Genomic DNA, 23,859 nt, shown 5'->3' with positions numbered 1-23,859 from the left:
ATGGCTCTGGGTCTCTTGGTGAGAGCGCCACGTGGAGTTCTGCCTTTGTTCTTCTTCTCCTTCCCAGAACACCTTTAGATTTCAAAAAGGACAAGATTCCTGTGACATCATGCCCCACACCCCCGTCACCTTGACAACCTGCCAGTTCTCCTATCTCTGTCCACTGGAGGGGGGGGCAGTTCTTCAGAATTGCCAGTGGTTCTTAAAGGCTCAGTACTTGGTTCCCCATGGTTCCGTAATGCCTCTGCACTTAGCTAGCCTGCATAAGCTAACCCAGGGATTAGTTCTGCAGCTTGTATTTCCCCCTCATATCCCAAATATTATCTTAATACTATGGTTTATTCATTTCTAAAATTCACTAACAGACTCTGGTACCCTAGATCTGTGACAGTAGTATCCTTCTCCTTTCCTGTGGTAGCATGAAGAATCCTGATATTGTGTTTAAATTACTGGTGTCTCCACAGCTTGAACCTTAGCTCTCCCCACCACAGACTTAATCATACTTGATTAACCAGCAGTGCAGGCCTCTATTCATTGAGCCATCTTGTAGTGTGGGAAGAGCCCAGGCATTCAGGGAGTAGCAGATCCGAACCCCTCAAAATTACCCTCCTGTGGTATGAGCAAAGATATCCTTTGAAATATCCGAACTCACAGCTCCCTGTCAGTATTGCTGGATTCCCCGGGAAGCAGCTAGGTTTTCTCAAATGTGCATGAAACTCATCCACGCATTCTCCCTGCTTCTGCCTTGCCTAGTGGAACTTATGCGCCTCAAAATCAATGTTTTTCTTTGGAGAAAAGCACTTTGTCAGTGCCTCCTTTGCTTTCATATCATCATCGTCCCCTCCTGCATCTGGAAGGGTGATGAAGACGTCAGAGCAGAAAGAAAGCACACTTTCTAGTACTGCAGTCTATTTCCATGGCACAGAAACCATTTCCTGTTATGGGATGTGAAACACAAGAGCAGTCAAGAACAACATTCCTAGAGTGAACATGTTTACACATGGGGAGGGATGTTTGTCCAGCCAGCAGGTAAACTTCCTGTTTCCTTCTGGGCTGGGACAGACTTCCTCTACATGTGACTAGAGGTGGGTGTGGCCTCACCTGTGCAGGTAACAACAAAAGCACAGGGCAGGGCAGCCATCTCTCTCTCTCTTTCACCACATGCATCGAAGAAGCAACATCTACTGAGCTAAAGATGCCCTCTTGGCTTCCAGCTTCCAGCCAAGAGAGGACAAAGGGACTGTCTTCTTATAAGATAGATTCCAAGTGTATGTTACTTCATTAAGCTAAGTCTGCCTTCTGGGATCTGATTGTGAACAGAATGTGAGTAAACTCTTTTTATACTTTTATAAAAGACTGTGTCGTCTCTTCTATTTTATGAGGGAATAAGGGGAAAATACCAGAACAGTTATTATAGAGGCTTTAGCGAGCCTGAGCAAACGCTGCTGTTGCAAACTTAAAATAAAGGGGAATGTATTACTCTGCTGAAATTGGGGAACTTGTTAACACAAGTTGGATAAGGATATAATCAGACAACATATCCTCTCCTGCATCCCTGAACATTCCCACACCTGTCTCTGTCGCTGTTTATCCATGTGGGGCCCTCAAGTTGTATGGGAATCATGAGCATCAAATGAGGGAGAGGCGGCGACAACAGCCCTAGCAGGTCTAGTTCCCTATTACCAGTCTTATACACAACAGGAAGAGGAAATAAGAAAACTCACATGCCTACTAACTAAGCAGCAGGTATGAAGGCTTTGCGAGTGAAGTAGGTCTCTGCCAATGTCCAGAAGATCACATAGTGCTCAGTGTGAGTTCTTAAATATCTGGTCGCCATTGCAAGATGTAGACCCTACCACCGTTTATGTGGCTTACTGTTGAGTCCAGGAAAAGCCTTGGGGGGAATATTGCATCCCTTTGAGTTTGCATGAAACTGTCCTGCTGACTGCATGCTATGCTTTTAGGTAAAGGGACCCCTGACCATTAGGTCCAGTCGTGACCAACTCTGGGGTTGCGGCGCTCATCTCGCTTTATTGGCCGAGGGAGCCAGCATGACTAAGCCGCTTCTGGTGAACCAGAGCAGCGCACGGAAATGCTGTTTACCTGTTTACCTTCCTGCTGGAGCGGTATCTATTTATCCCCTTGCACTTTGACGTGCTTTCTATATGAAGAAGAAGAAGAAGAAGAAGAAGAAGAAGAAGAAGAAGAAGAAGAAGAAGAGGAGGAGGAGGAGGAAGAGGAAGAGGAAGAGGAAGAGGAAGAAGAAGAGGAAGAAGAAGAAGAAGAAGAAGAAGAAGAAGAAGAAGAAGAAGAAGAAGAAGAAGAAGAAGAATTTATTATTTATGCCACACCCATCTGGCTGGGTTTCCCCAGCCACTTTGGGCAGCTTCCAACAAAATATTAAAAATACAATAAATCATCAAACACTAAAAACTTCCCTAAACAGGGCTGCCTTCAGACGTTTTCTAAAAGTCAGATACAGGTTTATAAACCTTGGTTTACGAACTTAATCCGTTCTGGAAGTCCATTCTTAAACCATAGCGTTCTTTAAACCAAGGCGTGCTTTCCCATAGCAGCGGGGGGGCTCAATTTACAAATGGAACACACTCAACTGGAAGAGAAACATGTTCTTATTCCAAGGCAAAGTTCACAAACCAAAACACCTACTTCTGGGTTTGCAGCATTCTTAATCCAAGTTGTTCATAAATTAAGCTGTTCTTAAACCAAGGTACCACTGTCGTATTGGAGATATGAAAGGAACATTTCGTACAAAGATTTCCATAATAAAGGACAAAAGTGGAAAGGACCTAACAGAAGCAGAAGACATCAAGAAGAGGTGGCAAGAATACACAGAGGAATTATACCAGAAAGAAACGGATGTCTCATATACCCCAGGTAGTGTGGTTGCTGACATTGAGCCAGACATCCTGGAGAGTGAAGTCAAATGGGCCTTAGAAAGCACTGCAAATAACAAGGCCAGTGGAAGTGATGGTATTCCAGCTGAACTATTTAAAATTTTAAAAGATGATGCTGTTAAGGTGCTACACTCAATATGCCAGCAAGTTTGGAAAACTCAGCAGTGGCCAGAAGATTGGAGAAGATCAGTCTACATCCCAATCCCAAAGAAGGGCAGTGCCAAAGAATGCTCCAACTATCGCACAATTGCACTAATTTCTCACGCTAGCAAGGTTATGCTTAAAATTCTACAAGGAAGGCTCAAGCAGTATGTGGACCGAGAACTCCCAGAAGTGCAAGCTGGATTTAGAAGAGGCAGAGGAACCAGAGACCAAATTGCAAACATGCGCTGGATTATGGAGAAAGCTAGAGAGTTCCAGAAAGACATTTACTTCTGCTTCATTGACTATGCAAAAGCCTTTGACTGTGTCGACCATGGCAAACTATGGCAAGTTCTTAAAGAAATGGAAGTGCCTGATCACCTCATCTGTCTCCTGAGAAATCTCTATGTGGGACAAGAAGCTACAGTTAGAACTGGATATGGAACAACTGATTGGTTCAAAATTGGGAAAGGAGTACGACAAGGCTGCATTTTGTCTCCCTGCTTATTTAACTTATATGCAGAATTCATCATGCGAAAGGCTGGGCTGGATGAATCCCTAGCCGGAATTAAGATTGCCGGAAGAAATATCAACAAACTCAGATATGCAGATGACACAACCTTGATGGCAGAAAGTGAGGAGGAATTAAAGAACCTTTTATTGAGGGTGAAAGAGGAGAGTGCAAAATATGGTCTGAAGCTCAACATCAAAAAAACGAAGATCATGGCTACTGGTCCCATCACCTCCTGGCAAATAGAAGGGGAAGAAATGGAGGCAGTGAGAGATTTTACTTTCTTGGGCTCCATGATCACTGCAGATGGTGACAGCAGCCACGAAATTAAAAGACGCCTGCTTCTTGGGAGAAGGGCAATGACAGGCCTAGACAGCATCTTGAGAAGTAGAGACATCACCTTGCCAACAAAGGTCCGTATAGTTAAAGCTATGGTTTTCCTAGTAGTGATGTATGGAAGTGAGAGCTGGACCATAAAGAAGGCTGATCGCCGAAGAATTGATGCTTTTGAATTATGGTGCTGAAGGAAACTGTTGAGAGTCCCATGGACTGCAAGAAGATCAAACCTATCCATTCTTAAGGAAATCAGCCCTGAATGCTCACTGGAAGGACAGATCCTGAAGCTGAGGCTCTAATACTTTGGCCACCTCATGAGAAGAGAAGGCTCCCTGGAAAAGACCCTGATGTTAAGAAAGATGGAGGGCACAAGGAGAAGGGGGCGACAGAGGACGAGATGGTTGGATAGTGTTTTCGAGGTTACCAGCATGAGTCTGACCAAGCTGCGGGAGGCAGTGGAGGACAGGAGTGCCTGGCGTTCTCTGGTCCATGGGGTCACGAAGAGTCGGACACAACTAAACGACTAAACAACAACAACAACAACAAACCACTGTCGTTGTTTATTTCCTTGACATCTGGTGGGAAGGCATTCCACAGGGCGGGCGCCACTACCAAGAAGCCTGATAACAATGATAGTCTTCACTTCATTATTTTAACCCATGTGCAACACTACTCATCCTACATGCTTATTTTATAGTTTTGTTTTCCATCCTTTAATTTTTGTAAAAAGGTAAAGGTAAAGGGACCCCTGACCATTAGGTCCAGTTGTGACCGACTCTGGGGTTGCGGCACTCATCTCGCTTTATTGGCTGAGGGAGCCGGCGTACAGCTTCCGGGTCATGTGGCCATCATGACTAAGCCGCTTCTGGCGAACCGGAGCAGCGCATGGAAACGCCATTTTCCTTCCCACCAGAGTGGTACCTATTTATCTACTTGCACTTTGACGTGCTTTCGAACTGCTAGGTTGGCAGGAGCAGGGACCGAGCAACGGGAGCTCACGCCGTCGCGGGGATTAGAACCGCCGACCTTCTGATCGGCAAGCCCTAGGCTCTGTGGTTTAACCCACAGCGCCACCCGCGTCCCTGATTTTTGTAGGTTGTTATAATTGTTCTCGCTGTGTTGTATAGATTATAAAAGGAAATAACCAAGTAAATAAACTTAACCCAAAAAATTCAATCCAACAAGAGTTCCCCCTGTTAATAAGTGAAAGAAAGGGGAGGGGTGAAATAAGCTCTAATAGGAGAGGAGAAACGTCACAAAGGTTTTGGAAATGTGTGAGGGTCTTGTCTCTGAAGAATTTAAATCAAGGGTAGTCTGCCTAGTCCCCACCCCCACCCATCACCTGCAACGCAGGTGGGAACGAATCCTGAACTATCTTGTAAGTCACATGTGAATCTTGTTAGAATTGCCCTGCAATTGACTTTCCCCCAGTAATCTTACTTTAAATTGCTCATCAAGCAACATAATCATTAATAATTTTAATCTCAGCAATACCTAGATAAAGAAAATTATTACAGTGGTACCTCAGGTTAAGTACTTAATTCGTTCCGGAGGTCTGTACTTAACCTGAAACTGTTCTTAACCTGAAGCACCACTTTAGCTAATGGGGCCTCCCGCTTCTGCCGTGCCGCCGGAGCACGATTTCTGTTCTCATCCTGAAGCAAAGTTCTTAACCCGAGGTACTATTTCTGGGTTAGCAGAGTCTGTAACCTGAAGCGTATGTAACTTGAAGCGTATGTAACCTGAGGTACCACTGTATTATTATTATTATTATTATTATTATTATTATTATTATCAATCATTATCATTATCATCATCATTATTTGGATCTAAACCCAGAACAGAATACAGGATGTTTGGCAAGACAAAGCACACACAATCTTAGGCATTGAGGGGGGCTTCCAGAATCCTAAAATCATCATATTAGCTGATCAAATACCATTTCAAAATGATGAAATAGGGTCAGGGACAGTACTTGAAAAAACTGGAAAATCCCTGAGCAAATATATATGACAGGCATCTATTGCTGTCATGAGTTTGACCTTTGACCATATCTGGCTGTTCATCTAACAGGACCTTAAAAGGTGTGTTATGCTGCAAGTTTTTAAAATGACCATAAATTCTGAATCCCGTGTAGCTTTGAAAAGACACACACAATCTGTGCATGAGTTGGAGAGGAAACAACACAAATGTCATTTAATTTACATGACAAAGTGCTGCCATTATTTCAGTATGACAGAATGCCACTAAGGGCAATTTCTGAAAATTATTTAAACAATGTAATGAGCTAAATGTCAGCATTAGCTAATTATGTTTATGCTAATTGTTAATTAGTTCTATAATGTAGACAGTCTTAATTAACAATAGTTCCATGTGTATATATGCAGGAAAAGAATGTGTGCGAAGTGGGAGGGGAGGAGGGGGGACTGCTGCTACAAAAAATGTTGAAAGTAATTTAATTCCTTGTAATCTTAAGTGTTTCATTTTAGGCATCAACATGAAAGTTCTCTACGTACTTTCGGGGGGGGGGGGTTTATGTTACCCAATCTTTGTCAGAATTATAAGGCTCCTTTTTATTATTATGTTTGGTTATTATGTTTGATTTGCAAAGCATATTTGTGTGTGTGTGTAGGATCCTGTCAACATTACTGCATCAAAGATTGCTAATACTCCAGATAAGAGAATATGGTTAGTATATATGACAGAAAATGGAAATTTATTTATTTTGCTTGCAGTTGCATGTTGAGACCTTTCAACATCCCCCTTAAATAAATTCAGACAAGACTCAAATTTTGGTTTGGTTTTTGGAAATATTTAGGACACAACTTTATTGACTACAGCACGAGTGGTTGCCTAGGCTCTGGTTCGACTAGCTCCCTGCATCGTTGCAGGTAGCACTGACCCAGGGCACCAGCATAGGTCAGCCTAGGGTGAACACCTGGATAAGCGGAAAGCCGGGAACAGGCTAACTCTGCCCCCCAAATGCCCCCCTGGACTCAGGCATGGGCACAACCCCCTCTCGGGTTGACCAAACCATCGATTCCCTGAATTCCTTTAACAGAATACCCTTCACATAGGGATGGCAAGAGCGTTCTCCCATCATTAACACCTGAGCCAGTGCCTATCTGCAACCTTACAAGTTGTGACAATTTGCTACACGGCAGGCGAAACCCAAATGGCAACAGCCAATCAGCCAAGTAGGGAAAATTCCTGCCGTGCCCCTGTCCAAACGACACACGACAGCATAGCAAGGTCAATCGCAAAATGCCCTAAATATAGGGAGAAGTGGGTGGGTGTTCCGAATGCACGCGCCAAAAGAGGAAGCTCTGGGTCACATGCATAGGTATATATAGGTCCCTTGATCCGTTTAGCCTGCGTCCCATTGGCCTAATTGAACCCTGCATCAAGGGACCTACCAATCGGGTGTTGTGGCTATCCAAACGTACCCACCCACAACACAGGGTTAGGTTGCCAGGTCCCACCGCAACATGTGCCCTCTTTAAGGGAGGACCCGATTACACAAGCAGACAACACTCACTTGCAGATATCTATGTCTGCAAGCTAATGTTGTTCCTCAATCCAGTTTTTGACCTGAAGGACTTCAGTATTTGAGGTGAGGTCCCACAAACAGGAACAGCCAGCATGATAGCTATGGGGTGTTCGATGTTATCATTTCCCCTTAACTTTATTTTTCAGTTTCTGAAAATAAATATAACAAACAATCCCCATATGTTGTTGTTTAGTCGTTTAGTCGTGTCCGACTCTTCATGACCCCATGGACCAGAGCATGCCAGGCACTCCTGTCTTCCACTGCCTCCTGCAGTTTGATCAAACTCATGTTCGTAGCTTCAAGAACACTGTCCAAGCATCTCGTCCTCTGTCGTCCCCTTCTCCTTGTGCCCTCCATCTTTCCCAACATCAGGGTCTTTTCCAGGGAGTCTTCTCTTCTCACAAGGTGGCCAAAGTATTGGAGTCTCAGCTTCAGGATCTGTCCTTCCAGTGAGCACTCAGGGCTGATTTCCTTAAGAATGGAGAGGTTTGATCTTCTTGCAGTCCATGGGACTCTCAAGAGTCTCCTCCAGCACCATAATTCAAAAGCATCAGTTCTTCAAACATACAACGTAAATAATACAGGTTTGTAGCTTGACCACGACACATGGAGCAGTTTTTTGGTATTTGCACTGGAATGGTGTGGGAATGTTATTCAACCATTTCCTTGTGATTGTCAGATCATTCAAACAAACAAAGTTTAGCCCCCCTATTAAGCTCTACCTGGCTGGAGAACCAGTTTGGTAGCCTACCTCTGCTCCAGCTGGTGGACGTATGAAGACTGGATTGAATGTGAAAATGGGGTGAAGAAGAAAATGGGAATACAAAGGGGACTGCACACCAGGAGAGCGGCTTAAGAATTAAAGCTTGGTAGATGTAATATGTGGGTGGTGAAAGATCCAGAAAGTTATGGCGTGGGCAGGGGGAGTTGGTGGCAGAAATGGAGGGGGACAGGGAGGAAATGGGGGTGTAAAGGGGGACTGCAGAATAAAAGAGAGAAGCAGCTTCAGAAATGGGTTTGGGAAGGTGAAAAGCATAGCTGTCAACCGTCCCTTATTTGGTGGGAAAGTCCCTTATCCCAGCGCCGTGTCCCACTGCTGTCCCTTATTGATGATGTCCCTTAAATTTCCCGGGTTTCAAAGGAAGCAGCTCCTCTCCCTCCCTCCCTGCCGGCCAGGGAGTAGGGAGGCTCCAGCTGTCTTGCTTGGCTGCGTTGCTCACCCAATAAGGAGTCTAAGAATGACTGGGGGGTGGAGCTTGCATGCCTTGTGCCGATCAAATCGGCCGCGTTGCCTGGGGACTCGCCTTTGCTCAGCGCTTCCCAGCGGAGAGGTGACGGTGGTTTTCCTTGCTGCATCCACTTTGCCGGGTTGCTGCGCTGTGGGAACCACCGCTTGAGGCTTTGTTTGGCTGCTGGCTGGGCTTTCTGCCTTTGGCCCAGAGGGGCTCAGAAGTTGAACATAGCTGTGCTCTGAAAATCCCTTATTTTGGCTGCTGATCCCTTATTTTCGAGGCTGCTGGTCCCTTATTTTCAAATCTGTAAGTTGACAGCTATGGTGAAAAGGGGGCATAGTACTTGAATGAGCTGGGAAGGAGAGTTGCCAGGCAAAACAAGCAAGGGGGGAAAGCCCTCGCCCCAGTATATATATATATATATATATATATATACCATGTAGAGAACTATTATATGATTCTCATCAGTTGTTGGTCTTTCCTTTTCCCTTCTCTTTCATTCCCTCCACAGTTTAGACATGTATGTGTTTTCTGATAAGAACTTGATAAGATCAGAGAGAGAGAGGTTGCCTTGTGTTTTATGGCTCGGGTTGCGATCCTGTGAACGTTTAATGGGAAATAAGCCACACTGAACACAATGAAAGTGTCTTCTGGGTAAATAAAATCCAGCTGGAAGACTATTTGCTTCAGCTGTCAGCCCTGCCACCTTTCCTTCCACGGTTGTTATTTCTGTTCATCGATAGAGGTGCTGCTTTCCCCCCATCGTTGCCAATAGCTTTAAAATAAGAATTAAGCTAAAATAACTATTTACCCCCAATAGCTTAATGCCTCCGGCACATGGCTGCAACACACATCCACCCTAAGGTGATTTGGAAAATTTCTTCTCATGCCTTACAAGTGTGGCACATATAAAACTGCCACCAGCTGCTCTCCCTCTTCAGTTCTTTAAGGCTCACCCCGTCTTTGGTGGAAAGATGCTTGACTCCTAGCTTGTGAAAACAAGATGCCTGGTTATGCTGAAGGCTGCTGGTAGCTTTAGGCAACCAGCTTGTTCATTCTGCTCAAAGGACAACCCCTTTCAGCAGGTGGGCTAAGATGCAATGAAGGTTCTGAAACACCCACCTGGGCTGAAGTTATCTCTTTTTTAGTTTGTTTTTTCTCCTAGCACTAGCAATCTGTGGACGGCAGGAGATTATTCTGAGGTTGCACCTACAATACATGATTCCTGCAGGATTCCTGCAGACTTGATGTGGGCAAATGTTGTCCCCATCTTCAAAAACAGGGAAAGAAGAAGAAGAAGAGAAGAGTTTGGATTTGATATCCCGCCTTTCACTCCCTTTAAGGAGTCTCAAAGCGGCTAACATTCTCCTTTCCCTTCCTCCCCCACAACAAATACTCTGTGAGGAGAGTGGGGCTGAGAGACTTCAGAGAAGTGTGACTGGCCCAAGGTCACCCAGCAGCTGCAGGTGGAGGAGTGGAGATGCGAACACGGTTCCCCAGATTACGAGACTACCGCTCTTAACCACTACACCACACTGGCTCTCAAAAAGAAGACCTAGGTAATTACTGACTGGTGAGCTTGACATCAATACCAGGAAAGGTCTTAGAACAGATAAACAGTCAGTCTGTGAGCATTTTAGAAAAAGAATGCTGCGATTACTAAGGCCCAGCATGGGTTTCTCAAAAACAAACCATGCCAGTTGAATCTCATTTCTTTCTTTGATGGAGTTACAAGCTCAGTGGATCAGGGGGATGCTGTGGACATAGTGTATCTTGATTTCAATAAGGAATGGAGAGGTTTGTTCTTCTTGCAGTCCATGGGACTCTCAAGAGTCCCCTCCAGCACCATAATTCAAAAGCATCAATTCTTTGGCGATCAGCCTTCTTTATGGTCCAGCTCTCACTTCCATACATCACTACTGGGAAAACCATGGCTTTAACTATATGGACCTTTGTTGAAATAAATAGAGATGCACAAAAACAAAGTTGTATTCTGATGCAGCTCCCATTCATTTCAATGGAGCATTCCCCCCCCCCAAATAATATCCTGATGGATTGTACCCGCTACGACTATCTGTGGCAACTGAAGACATGCGATATAGCTACTGCATGAACAAATGAACAAACTGCATTCAGGAAATCCTTGTGTGTTGCAGCTTGCCCAGCGCAATATTGATACTCTATTCTTCTTACACTTAAATGTTTATACCTTAACAAATATATTCTCCACTGAAAAGACTGCCTGATATAATAGCAAGAAATCTGTACTGAACCCAAGCATCAACAGATTACTGGGGTTGCCTGAATTACTGTATGCTATTACAGTATTTTAGGAACCTGTAATACCCACCATTACTTTCCCATGTGAGAGCCCTCAGACTGACTTGCAGTTGCCATTTCTTCTTCTTTGGCAAATAAATATTGCAGTGTATCCAATACAATCAGCAGAGTGTAACCAGAGCATATGAGTTTTAGCACAGATAATTAAAGCCCAGCGTTCTCCTTTGTAACAATTACGAGTACTTGTGGAAACAATGACAAGGTCAACTTGTGAATGAAAGCATCAATCAGAGATTGTGGTGCCTTAGTAAAACAATAACCGAACACTTTGGAGAGGGGCGGCCAACAGACAACAAATTGTTCCCTGAGACGTATGTTTTCTTAATGATGTAAATGTGGAGCAATAGCACATTTAGTAGGTTGACCTAATTAAGACCAATTTTGCCCATTTGGCCCACTTTGCGGGACCCTTTACGCTGAGTGATAAGGACCATGGGTTTCTCAAGCAGAAGCTTATTTTTTTATCTAAACTTCAAAAGCAGAGGCGTACCTAGGCCCCTTTACATCCTTGGCAAGGAGATATGTTGGCACTTCCAAATCCAGGAGAGACCATGGACCAGAAACTGAAAAAGTTTGCACTTTTGTGCTCCGCCAGTGACTTCCTCCATGGCCACCAGGGTCAGGTCTGCTATCCACCTCTGTTGGTCCATCCAGCTGCCTGCCTTCCAGAGTGAAGAGGTGTGATTTTGGTGCTCCACTGAGCTTGTGCCCTCGGCAGGGGCCAACCTAACCAGCTCCTAGGGTTGCCCCTGTTCAGAAGTCTTTCTAGAATCTTTGTGCTCAAGGGAGTGTGAAGGTACGTTGGGTTGACGTCATAAAATAATCTGAAACAGCAGAAAACTAAATGCAAAAGTTTAATGCCTCTAAGGAGAAGGGTTTTCTTAAAAATGCTGAATAACATACAAATTATCTCATGCACATCTACTCAGAAGTACGCCCCACCAAGTTGGCTTACTCTGAGGTAGGGATTTAGCTTCCTTCCTTCCAAGGCATGCTGGGGCAAGCAATGGATTTTGTTCAACAGGGGATGCTGTGCACCTTGCAACTTGTTTTGTAAAACCTGGAGTGGAGCTACTCTAGGCTCTGGAAATGGGACACGAAAAACACTGAGTGGATTCCCATGACATTGCAGTGATTACTGTCTATTAGTACTACAGCCACTAACTGCTTCTGAGTTTTTTCTTGGCACTCTGATAAAAGAATAGCCATGGTTCTGTCAGGGACTGGACTGAGGAGGAATGGTGGAGACCCAGAGAATTAGACGACAGCATAGATTTAGAACAGTGGTTTGCAGAAGGTCACAGTTCACAGGCTGCAGTGGGGAGAAGCTGGGAAATATTGGGAGAGGAGCAGGAAGAAGAAGCACTACTGGGGAGAGACAGCTAACAGACTCAGTGTCGCCAGACCCCCCCCCCCCTTCTGGGTCCCAGCGGGCATTGAGAGTAGGAAACAGAAAGCTCAGAGGCCGAAAGCTCAGATCAGCCGATGTGGGGATGACGTATAATAGGAGAGATGGAGGGGGTGGGACTTATTCAGAGCAACGCCATTATCCAATAGGCAACACCCTACGTCCCTCTCTGTGAATATTGAATAAAATACCTTGGTAAGAAAGTCTTGTTTTCCTATTTCTGGCAGTCACCCGTTAGGGAGGGGGATTGGATTCCCTGAAGCCTGACAGGTTCCATGTAACATGTGACTGACAGGCAATGATGGGTTGTATCCTGTGCTCAAAATCACAGATGGGCAAAGTGCTGTATTGCTCATGACCAATTTGCAGGCTTCCTACAGGCATCTGATCAGCCACTGTGAGGACAGGATGATGTGTTGTTGTTGTTGTTGTTGTTGTTGTTGTTGTTGTTGTTATTTCTATTCCACTTTATATTTTAAAGGGGGGGAAATCTCAAAGCTGTTTACAACACATTAAATAAAACAATCCAGAATAAAGCGAAGTCAAGCTTTAAGGAAAATATTTCAGATCTTTCTCTGACATTTTGCTTTCCCCGTATTTATCGGCCTACTTAATTTATAGAGCTGTCCCATAGCAGAAGATCCAGACAGGCTCAGTTTGTGACGTTATGCTAGCCCTGCTCATTAAAATTAATGGGCCTAAGTTGCTAGTGTTTCTTAATTGTAAAGGGTCTACTCTGAGTAGGATTCCCACTGAATACAAGATGTTCTGCAAGAGTCTCTGCCATTTTTTGCATTGAAAGAAATTTACGATGAAATAGAAGCACTTTTTAAAACAGAATATACTGTCAATCCCAATGAGGACTCGAATGAGAATCATTTAAGGCAGAGGGAAACTTTTTTTATGAAGCTGATGACAAGAAACCTATTTTAGAGGGGGATAGTTATACAACACGGACAGCAGGGAGATTCTAAGAAATCAGTTTTGGACTTATTCTGGTGTTTTTTGTATAGCATATAATCCAGGCAGAGAAAGATGACGAGCATTGAAGAATTACTGGGTATTTGGATGCTGGATTCTGATTTTTTTGAAGATGAATTGCAACACTTTGTGCATTTTGTCAGCAACGAGGCCTTTATATCACCAAAGTCTCCCACTGCAGTGTATGAGCTCATTATTGGTGATTTGAGTGTCCCATTTCCAAATACAGAGACACTTCATTAAAAGCTTTTTACATTGCCCATATCAAATTCAACTGGTGAAAGATTGTTCAGCACTCTTAAATGAACGTGTAAGTTTTCACTCTCCTAACAAGAGCATTTAACAAGTTCAGCAGTTTAAGCAATCACAAGTTCTGCTTTGCAAGATGAAATTATGGGAAGTGCAATGGAAATGTAGAACAAAATGCATATAAATTGTATTACTATGAATATCCTATTAAAAACTACGAATGTTAATTCATTCTGTCCCTTTAAATAAAGTTCATTTTTGGGTTAAGAGAAGTGCTTTCTTTTTACCTCTCTATATAAGGTAAAGGTAAAGGTACCCCTGCCCGTACGGGCCAGTCTTGACAGACTCTGGGGTTGTGCGCCCATCTCACTTAAGAGGCCAGGGGCCAGCGCTGTCCGGAGACACTTCCGGGTCACGTGGCCAGCGTGACATTGCTGCTCTGGCCAGAGCCAGAGCCGCACACGGAAATGCCGTTTACCTTCCCGCTGGTAAGCGGTCCCTATTTATCTACTTGCACCCGGAGGTGCTTTCGAACTGCTAGGTTGGCAGGCGCTGGGACCGAGCAGCGGGAGCGCACCCCGCCGCAGGGATTCGAACAGCCGACCTTTCGATCTGCAAGTCCTAGGCGCTGAGGCTTTAACCCACAGCGCCACCTGCGTCCCAACCTCTCTATATACGGGTATATTATTAATTAGAAACAAAAAGTTCTGTTTTTTATGTTATTAACGAACTCATACTTATGCCTTTAGCTCCGTTGTGTTTTCAGACATAGTCACATGATCTAGGTGGGTGAATACAGCCTCCCCAAAGGACTGTACACAAAGTCCTGTAGACCACAAATCTTCCACTGTTCTAGATCCTGCCATCTGCAAGGGTGAGGATGGGTACAGTACTTGATACCCATTTGGAAACCTGCCCCATGCTTATGTTATCCATGCCTTTTCCTCCCTGCACATGCCCCAGGTGAATGAAGAAACCAGTGTTGCCCTCCCACCCATCGTCAATGGGAAAATGTGGATTCATCCTGACCTTGCCAGCTCTGCTTAATGCAGACTCAACCTGAAATAAACATTATTGTTTTTGGAGTGAAACCAGTTTCTCGGGGGCAAAGAGTATGTGATAGATCTAGACAAAGGGTCAGCAACCTTTTTCAGCCATGGGCCAGTCCATGTGGTGGGCCGGACTATATTGGGGGGGGGGGGATGAACCAATTCCTATGCCCCACAAATAACCCAGAGATGCATTTTAAATAAAAACACACATTCTACTCATGTAAAAACACCAGGCAGGCCCCACAAATAACCCAGAGATGCATTTTAAATAGAACAACACATTCTACTCATGTAAAAACACCAGGCAGGCCCCACAAATAACTCAGAGATGCATTTTAAATAGAACAAATAACCCAGAGATGCATTTTAAATAGAAGGCAATTGGGCCGCATCTGGCCCCCAGGCCTTAGGTTGCCTACCTCTGATCTAGACAGTGTGAGGACTACATGGGGGCCGGGACCCAAGTACTCATTCACCATTGATTCTAGAATAAAGTATTGTGTGTGTTCATCCAAGGTCTCAGGACAGGTTACAATTGCAAAATATGCAAGTATAAAAACAAAACCATTGCGATGATAGAACAGATAAAATTGTTCCAAACGAGAAAGAACAACCATAAATTCAGCAAGAAAGGCGTGTCCCCCAAAGCAAACTATCTTATCTGTTGAAAGGTGTGGGTAAAGAGGTGAGTCTTAGATATATATATATTGGGTTCTTACTGGGGGGAGGGCATCCCCTTAGGATAACTGAAAATGCATCTGCCCCCAGCTTCACTTTCAAATTCAGAGACTGGGGAAAAGACAAACACGAAGCGTAAAGCCAAGAACCAAAAGTACAGTGGTAAAAAGGTAAAGGTACCCCTGCCCGTATGGGCCAGTCTTGACAGACTCTGGGGTTGTGCGCCCATCTCACTCAAGAGGCCAGGGGCCAGCGCTGTCCGGAGACACTTCCGGGTCACGTGGCCAGCGTGACATCGCTGCTCTGGCGAGCCAGAGCCGCACACGGAAACGCCGTTTACCTTCCCGCTGGTAAGCGGTCCCTATTTATCTACTTGCACCCGGAGGTGCTTTCGAACTGCTAGATTGGCAGGCGCTGGGACCGAGCAGCGGGAGCGCACCCCGCCGCAGGGATTCGAACCGCCGACCTTTCGATCGGCAAGCCCTAGGCGCTGAGGCTTTAACCCACAGCGCCACCTGCGGTCCTTAACCTGAAGCAACACTTTAGCTAATGGGGCTTCCCACTGCCGCCGCGCTGCCAGAGCCCGATTTCTGTTCTTATACTGAAGCAAAGTTCTTAACCTGAAGCACTATTTCTGGGTTAGCGGAGTCTGTAACCTGAAGCGTATGTAACCTGAAGCGTATGTAACCCGAGATACCACTGTAGTCTCTTCCCTCAAAGGAATGTAAACAGTGATTTTGTGAGGTCCAACAGAACACCACACCAGAACAAAGAGATAGAAAGAGAAAGTGACCCAGACTCCTCCTGGCCTGACTATTATAGTCCGCATAACCTTGACAGAAAGGATAACAGAACCAGTTTAAACCAGCTGTACTCAGCTTCCCAGAAGGAATAACCCAAACATCAGAAACCTTCTGCCTGCTTCTTCCACATGGAAAGAAACCTTCCAGAACACTCTTGAATTAAGTAGAATAGGAAAGATCTCTACACATCAGATCAATACTTTCTGTACTGAAAGTATTTGCATTCCCACCTACTACCTCTCTCACACTTGTCCTGGGTTTCTTGGAATCTGCTTCATGTGATGATGGCTTCCTTCTGTTTTCGGTCAGGGTTGAGCCCTACGAAACAACCATCTAAGACTGATAACCCTTGGAGAAGGGGGACTGCCCAGGGCTGCAATTGTGACTAGTTACAATGTTGGGCAGAACCCGGCACACTTAGATGTGTCTGTGGTGGATTTTGGTTTTCATTGTAATTGTTCATTTAGAGATACATTGAATTTGATGGTGCTGTAGTCACGGTTCCATATTGGTTCAACTACAATTACACCAGGTCCTGGGCACCATCCCTCTCTACACTCCCATCTGTTCTAGGACACAGTCATTTGTGGTATATAACACTGGCAATAAGAGAGTGTTCTGTGCACCCCATAAAGTTGGGGCTGAAAGACACCCTCCCAATGCTACTTTCTGGACTCTGTCCCAGAGGTACGATTGGAACTACTGTAACACAATGCGCCCAATTCCCATTCCTTAGAGCTGGTCCAAGAGGATGCTATGGTCAATAATAAGCTCTATGAATGATATTTGAAAACTGCAGCGGATAAGCAAGTTTGCTTCCTGGATTCCTCCATCCAGGTATTGCCAGTTTTGACAACATCCATCACATGTTCTGGGGTGACTGAACCCAGTCCATCTTGCTCAACAAATGGTCAGTCTTGTCAAAACTGACAGTGTCAATTATCTGTTTGAGAGAGCACGGGAGAGCATGCATGCATGTGTAAAGCTGTGCCCTCTTTGCACTTGAGAATCTGTGGATCCTGATCTCCGTTCTTCTGGGTGCCAGAAGACATGACCCAAAGCACACACAGCGCCCAAAGAAGAAAAACTGTTTGAAACAGGGCTGTGCTGAAACCCATCCTCCAATTTGTCACAACTTTTATTCCCCCTGCAAAGAGGCTTCAATGTTTCTGTCTCATTCTCAGAGCATTTTAGAATTTCTTCATTAAAAGGTTTGACTTAAGGTAATAATGAACAGCTGTCAGGCACACATGAGGCTTGCAGGAGAATGCAGCTTAAGATGTTGTAGTGTTTTCAGAAAGCACTTGCATCCATGTGGCCTGCAGGGTGCTGAAAAGATGATTTGCAGAACGAAAGAAAGGACACTCACAAAGTGCAATTTTTAAAAACCCTACATCCCACCCATGAGAATCTCAGCATGGTAATTTCATATGCAATTTATTTTGGCATTAATTGCTGGAGAAAATAAAACGAAAGGCTTTTTGGCACAGCACTAATTTAAAATGAAAAGTTACATCATCACTGCAATGTGAAAAGGTTGAACATGCCGCTATTTTTCTAAAATGGCACCTTTAAATAAATGAAGCCAATGCTTCAATAAAAAGTGGCCATTTCTCCCTTTCCCTTGTTTCATTTCTGTTAACAGCAAAATGCCTGTTTCCTGTGCCTTGTTTCATTATTCCCTTCCCTTTTTCATCAAATGAAAATATTATTTATGTGAGAGTTGAACAACATGTTTTATTGTACTATTTTTCTCGTGGTTTTATTGGAAAAGATAGCATGATTTTATGCGTTAAACAGTAGTGGTGACTAATTTCCCTAAACTAAAAAATGAGAGGTTCAAAGTTTAAGTCTTTACACACAGTAGGTTTTGATGGTTTGTATTGGGTAGGAATAGGTGGTTATGGACAAGAAGCAGCTTGTATAAAATTCAAGTTGTCCAGTGCATAATAAAAATGAACTTCTGCCAATTGCCCAAATGTTCTTCCAAAACAAGACCTTTGGCCCTTCAGAGGTTGCTGAACTGGATCAGCTGTAACAAGTGTGGCCAATGGCAAAGGATGATGGGAGATGTAGTTCAGCAACAACAGGAGTACCAAAGGGCCACCCATTATAAAGTCACAAAGAGTAAAGGACAGGTTCACACGCAGAACAACATAATCTCTCATGCTGGTGAGGACAAAGGTTTCCAAGATTTCACAAACTCCTTTGCTAGCCATTCATGGTACGTATAACAATGGAAATTAAGAAAATGTTTATCCAGGCTTTAGATAAAAAAAAAAAACAAAGTAAGAAAACCATGAAAACTTATGAAAAAATAAATCAAATGTATTAGACAGCATATATTTTGACTGTTTCCTAAATATATATCTATTTATCTATGGATATTTTTTTTAAGTAGCAAAACTCTAGTTCGCCTGACTGAAAATTTTGATATATTTATTGCCTTGTTTCAAAGTGATGGAGTACATAATGGCAGAATATATATGATAAGTAACCTCCTTTTGGATAGGACTGTCCTCTCTGCTTTCAGAATCTATGTAAAATAATAGCAACGGTTAGCAAACCTAGAGATACTCAGGAAGCAGAAGACTTAAATTATACTGATACAGTTTAACGTGAGATTTTCCAAAACTGCAGATAAAATAATTTTGGGGGGTTGTATTTATAGAAAAGTCATGGGTGTATAAGCAAAACACAAATAATTTGGCTGGCATATTTATGAGGTGATTTTAAAACCCCGCACCTAACAACCTTGAAGGAAGCCAGCTGTATTTAGTCCAATCTTTATTAATATGTATTTTAATAAAATTCACTGTACAAAGGCTGGAACTGCAGTATCCAAGACAAGAATATAGAAAATTTATTAGAATCTGGTGAAGAGTGGATAAACATCCGGCCAGCCGGGTCCCGTTCAGAGGCTGTCACGTGACGGTGTCTTTCAGGGTGAGCGCGCGCGCACAGACACGTGTCCAAAAAAAGAACCTCTGTGGGAATGCGCCCTTCTAGTCTGTTTGTTCTTTAATGGGCTTGTGAAATGCCCATCTTCTTTGCAGTGCAAGAATACTAGACATCTTTAATGTTCAGAAAGGAAAAGGGCCCCCAGCAGGCTTTTGGGGAGCCGGTGGGTGCCGTGACCGTCCAAAATGCTGCTTCTGCCCCGGTCTCTGCCCCTCCTCGTTTTAGTGAGACACCTACCAAGGGATGGGACGGGGGTTGTTTTGCATTTAAAAAAAAAAAAATGTTTTAATGTCTCTTTAAGCAGAATGTTCTCCCGTTGCACAGGAGGACCCTGAGCACTTTTTATACAAAAGCAGCCGGAGCTGGGCGCAGGGCGCTTCTGGTCCAGGCAGCCGCGCGCTCCGGGTCTGCGCCATCCCATCTCTCCCGCTCTGTCTAGCTGAAGTCGGTTGTCTATTTGTTCCTTCACGGCTCCTCGTCCTTAGATTAGATTTCTCCTTTCTCATTACCAACCTTAATAGACCTTTCAGACCTAATTCCAGCCCCAGATATTATCTGACCCGTATAATTAATTAATTATAGCCCAAATATTATAGATTATTAAAAATAGCATAACTAATAGTGTAATATCTCAAGCTGTCGACTTTAATAGTCAACATTGTCTTGGTCTCTCTTATCAGGCTGGGACACCCGGTGAGAATATTGATTCCTGGTAATTTTAACCATCATCTGCCATCCTGATGGGTAATTGTCAGATTTTCACCCGAGTCAACGCTCATTTGAAATCGTTAAACCGTCGGCAGAGCTCCCGGTTGATCTTAATGTTTCCTTTTTCTCCCCCTTCAATATGTTGCAGCAACCGAGAGGAAAATAAATAGAGGGGGAGAAAAGAGATAGTTGTGGCAGGGGTGAGCCATCTGATTCTCCCCTCGCGCTCGCTCTCCGACAAAAGGCGAGCGTTACGAATGGTCCCGGCGGCTAATTTTGGCCTCTTTTGTTTTATTTCGAGATCGGCCCGGTTTTATTTAAAGCAAGAAGAGGGGGAACCTCCCTCTCGCTCCCCGAAGGGAGGCGGCAGCCAGGCAGCGGCTCTCGCCGTCCCCTGCGCGGCTGCCGGCTGCCGGGCAAGCGCGCACGCCAGTCCGCTCGGGGCTCCCGGCTGCGCTGCGCCTCCCCTCGGGCTCAGCCGGTCACTTCGCCGGGCTGGCGGGGCTTATTTTTGCGCGGGCTCCCTTTGACTTTAGGATCTGGGCCTTGGAGAGGAAGAAACTCCAGCAACCAAGCGGGGCTGGCGCACCTCTAACAGCACAACTCCTGTTTTCGTTTCATTTGGAAAGGCAAAACGCGCAGTTCCGCTACGGAGGCCCTTGGGGGGCTTTGGGTTTCTTCAGATTCGGGGAGGGGGGTCGTTATGCAGAGTCAGAGCAGACTCCGAGCTGAGCCCCCGAGGACTCCACCGGGCCGAGGCGAGCCGCTGCTCCTTGGGGGAAGGCGCCGGCGCAGAGGCGTCTTTGAAGGATCCCTGCGCCCCAGCAGGGACAGATTTCGGAGAGGCAGCCTGGCCTCTCTGAGGGATCTACCCGGGTCGAGATGAGTTACGAGGGGAGGGGACCCTACAGAAGTCAGGGGGGCAGGAGACGAAATCATTCCGACGGCATCAATGCATGGCAACAACATTTATATTAATAGTCTGTTTCAGCTCCGGGGACTGGAGAGATCAGGTGTGAGAGGAGGGGTGACGTTAAGCAGGATTCTGGTTGATTCTGGTACAGGGGTGATCAACCACGTAAGAGGAGCTGAGCCGAGACGTCATGGGAGAAGCAGGCACTAGCAGGGTCCGCGAGGGTGGGCTGGCGGGGAAGAGATCCTTCTGCGCGCGCGCGAGGTTCCCAGGCCCCCATCCCCGAGCGCAGCACCCCTGGATCCTGCAAGCCCAGCTGCCAGTGCGCGCCTCTTTCCCCGGGAAACCAGCGAGAAGGGGGGGATACCCCCGTTTTAATAGGCCCTCGGAGGATTTCCCGGAGCATTATTTAAACTTCTAATTATGATTCATGCGTGTGATAATATTAATTTAATAATCAAGGAGATGTGCAGGAAGCATTAACCTCAATTAAGCTCATTACTAGCCTAACCTGAAAATCCCCTGAGCTTTTAAATCTTCCAGGATGAAGAGCTGACAATGTATTGATAGAGGGCAAGATCAGCTCCGTAGCCTCCTTCCCTCCCACCTACCCCCCATTCCATTTGTTGGGGAGAATTAATGTCTCTTTGACTGGGGCTTGATTAGCAATTTAAATAATTTTTAACCTTTATCGTGAAAACAATCTCTGCTCGCGTCATTTCAGGAAGTGGCAGAAACCCAAACAACATGGAGCTCATCTCGTTGTGTGCCAAGTTAATATATATATATTATGTCCGGAGCGAAGGCCTGTGCCCTAATTCGCGGGGGCAAAAGTGGGGACCAGGAGAATCAGCTCGTTTTGCCACTGCTGAGAGTTTTATAAGAACCTGCGAGCAATTAAAAAAAAACTCCAGTAGCCAGACCTCGTTCTCTATCTTGAGCCACAAAGTGTCTGGGACTCAGCGAGGTGGGGACTCCTCCCCTCTCCAGAATGGAAAAGTACCCACGAAAAGTTTAACTCCTTGCACGCGCAGAGGTTTGCCTGTGGTGTCCCGGGACGGTGCTGCTTTTCAAAGGGACTCGATCCTCCCCAAACGGACAAGAGCAAGAAGTCCTTTCCAACCCAGCCTATTTAGAGACTGCCTAGGGGGCCGGGCTAGCTTGCGTATTTAGGAAAGCGGGGGGAGAGAGTGTAGAACCACGAGGCAAGCAGAAAGCAAACGGACGCAGCTAAATTTTTTGCTGCCAATTCCCGACGCGTTTCCAACACGAAATTCCTTCCTCGGGGGCAGTGAATCAGCAGCAAAGCCAGTGGAAGAACAATATTCAGGTTTGCGATTAGCCTGCTGTTTTTTCATTCGCTTCGTTCCAGATTCGTTTTCCCTGAGGAAAGACTCTCAGGACTGAAACGTTGTTTAACCGTAAGTCTTGGATCTGGCCCAAGCAATCATGGTTACATCACTGTGCCTGGAGATTTTCAAAGTGCCCAAAAAATGGTCCTTTGCCCCCTAGGAGCTACCAGTCTATTATAATTCAGCACAATGTCGCCCGAAAGGGACTGAAAGTCAGGGATAAAGAAAGCAAAGCTATGTCCTTCTCTCAGCTGCAGATACTTCGAGCTGTTCGACAGTGGAGCGGACTCCCTCGGGAGGCTGTGGCCTCTCCTTCGTTCCTTGGAGGTTTTTACGCATAGGTTGGATGGCCATCTGTCATGGATGCTTCAGCTGAGATTCCTGCGCTGAAGGGGGTTGGGCTAGATGACCCTCAGGGTCCCACCCAACTCTCCAATTCTATGAGTCTAAGACTTAATTGCAGCACGGGAGTTGTACCAAAGAACTGACAAGCTCAGCTCCGCGTTGCAACCGGGCGCTCCTCCGGTTGAAGCTACCCCGAGTGAGTAGCGAGAATAAAAATGGGGCAGCCCCCGCGTGCCATAGGGTGCAAGCGATGCTCTTTAACCAAAACCTGGCCGTCGTGCTGTTGGTGTAAAAGCTGCTTGTCTTTCTGCTTTCACCAGTGGAAATGTCTCTGCCTTTTGCAAAGTGTGTGTTGGGGGCGGGGGGAGTTCAAGCAGAACTGAAAGCGTCTGGTGGTTCCTCTGGGGCAAAAGGACCTGCCTGGCTGTGCTCCTCTTGGCAGTACACAGTCTTCATCATATTGGCCGTCGCTGCGCTCTCGGGAAATGATGGCGGCCTCGAGGAAGAAAGAGAATCGTTTCTTTACGCGGCGCTCCAAATAAGTGCAGCCGAGACAGGGCAAAGGGCCAACGCGCGACGGGTGCTCTAGTCTTTTCCCGTCGGAAATGTTACAGGCGTTGAAGGCACGGGTTTAAATTCATTCATTAATTAACTGGCCGGTTTGGGAAGAGACGCCTTCCCTCCTCGCCCGCGTCTCCCACCCTCTGAGCACCTTGGGGTGCAGGGCGCGCAGGACAGAACCCCCCCCCCCGCCGGAGCCTGGCTTCTCGGTACCCCCAGCCCAGAGCCTGGGCGCCTTTCTCCTTCCCCCGCGATGACCTTTCCGTGCTCTCGGCACACGTTTCTGATCAATGCTCGCGGCTCGGAGGAGGGGGGATGAGCACCCCCCCTCCTGCCCAGTTTCCCCCCACCCCGTGTAAATCCATCAAAGTGACCTTCCCAATATAACAAGGGCTGCTAAACTGTTTTACCACCACGATAAATGTCCTTAATTACCCTGAGATCTGCCTGCGCCGCTACAGGGCGATGATGAATGGAGGAAAAGAAAAGGTTCATTTGTTGACTGGACTTGGGAAGATCTAATTAAAAAGGAAGTTTGGCGCTGAAACTCCGGAGCAGGACGCGGAACCGGCAGCGGGGAGGGGGAGGGGGTCGGCGGAAGGGGCATGGAAAGACTTTCGGTCTCCCGTCGCTTGGGCAGCCATCGGGGCAGAGAACCAAGCGGGCGTCGAGGGCCCGGTGGCCGGCTCGACGCACGGCTGGGCCTCGCTTGAAAAGCCCCGGGGCACCCGCGAGTCCCACGAGCTCGGCCAAGAGCCCCCTCGGTTGGCCGCAGTTTCTTTTCCCCGGAGGTGCCGAGGTGTCTCCTGCCCACCCACCTGCC

The 23,859-nt window shown here is 45.9% G+C and overlaps 1 long non-coding RNA gene across 1 annotated transcript; it reads left to right on the top strand.

Moving 5' to 3' along the window:
• The first annotated feature begins 18,328 nt into the window (after positions 1–18,328).
• LOC307216563 lies at positions 18,329–19,974 on the top strand. Its single transcript, XR_013839150.1, has 3 exons — positions 18,329–18,420; positions 19,022–19,142; positions 19,838–19,974. It is a non-coding gene; the product is annotated as an uncharacterized lncRNA (long non-coding RNA).
• The last annotated feature ends 3,885 nt before the right edge of the window (positions 19,975–23,859 follow it).

The sequence above is a fragment of the Podarcis cretensis genome, assembly GCF_951804945.1.
Source record: "Podarcis cretensis genome assembly, chromosome: 5".
In the NCBI taxonomy this organism is placed as follows: domain Eukaryota; kingdom Metazoa; phylum Chordata; class Lepidosauria; order Squamata; family Lacertidae; genus Podarcis; species Podarcis cretensis.
The sequence above is the reverse complement of the archived record's forward strand: the minus strand, read 5'-3'. Positions and strand labels throughout refer to the sequence as shown.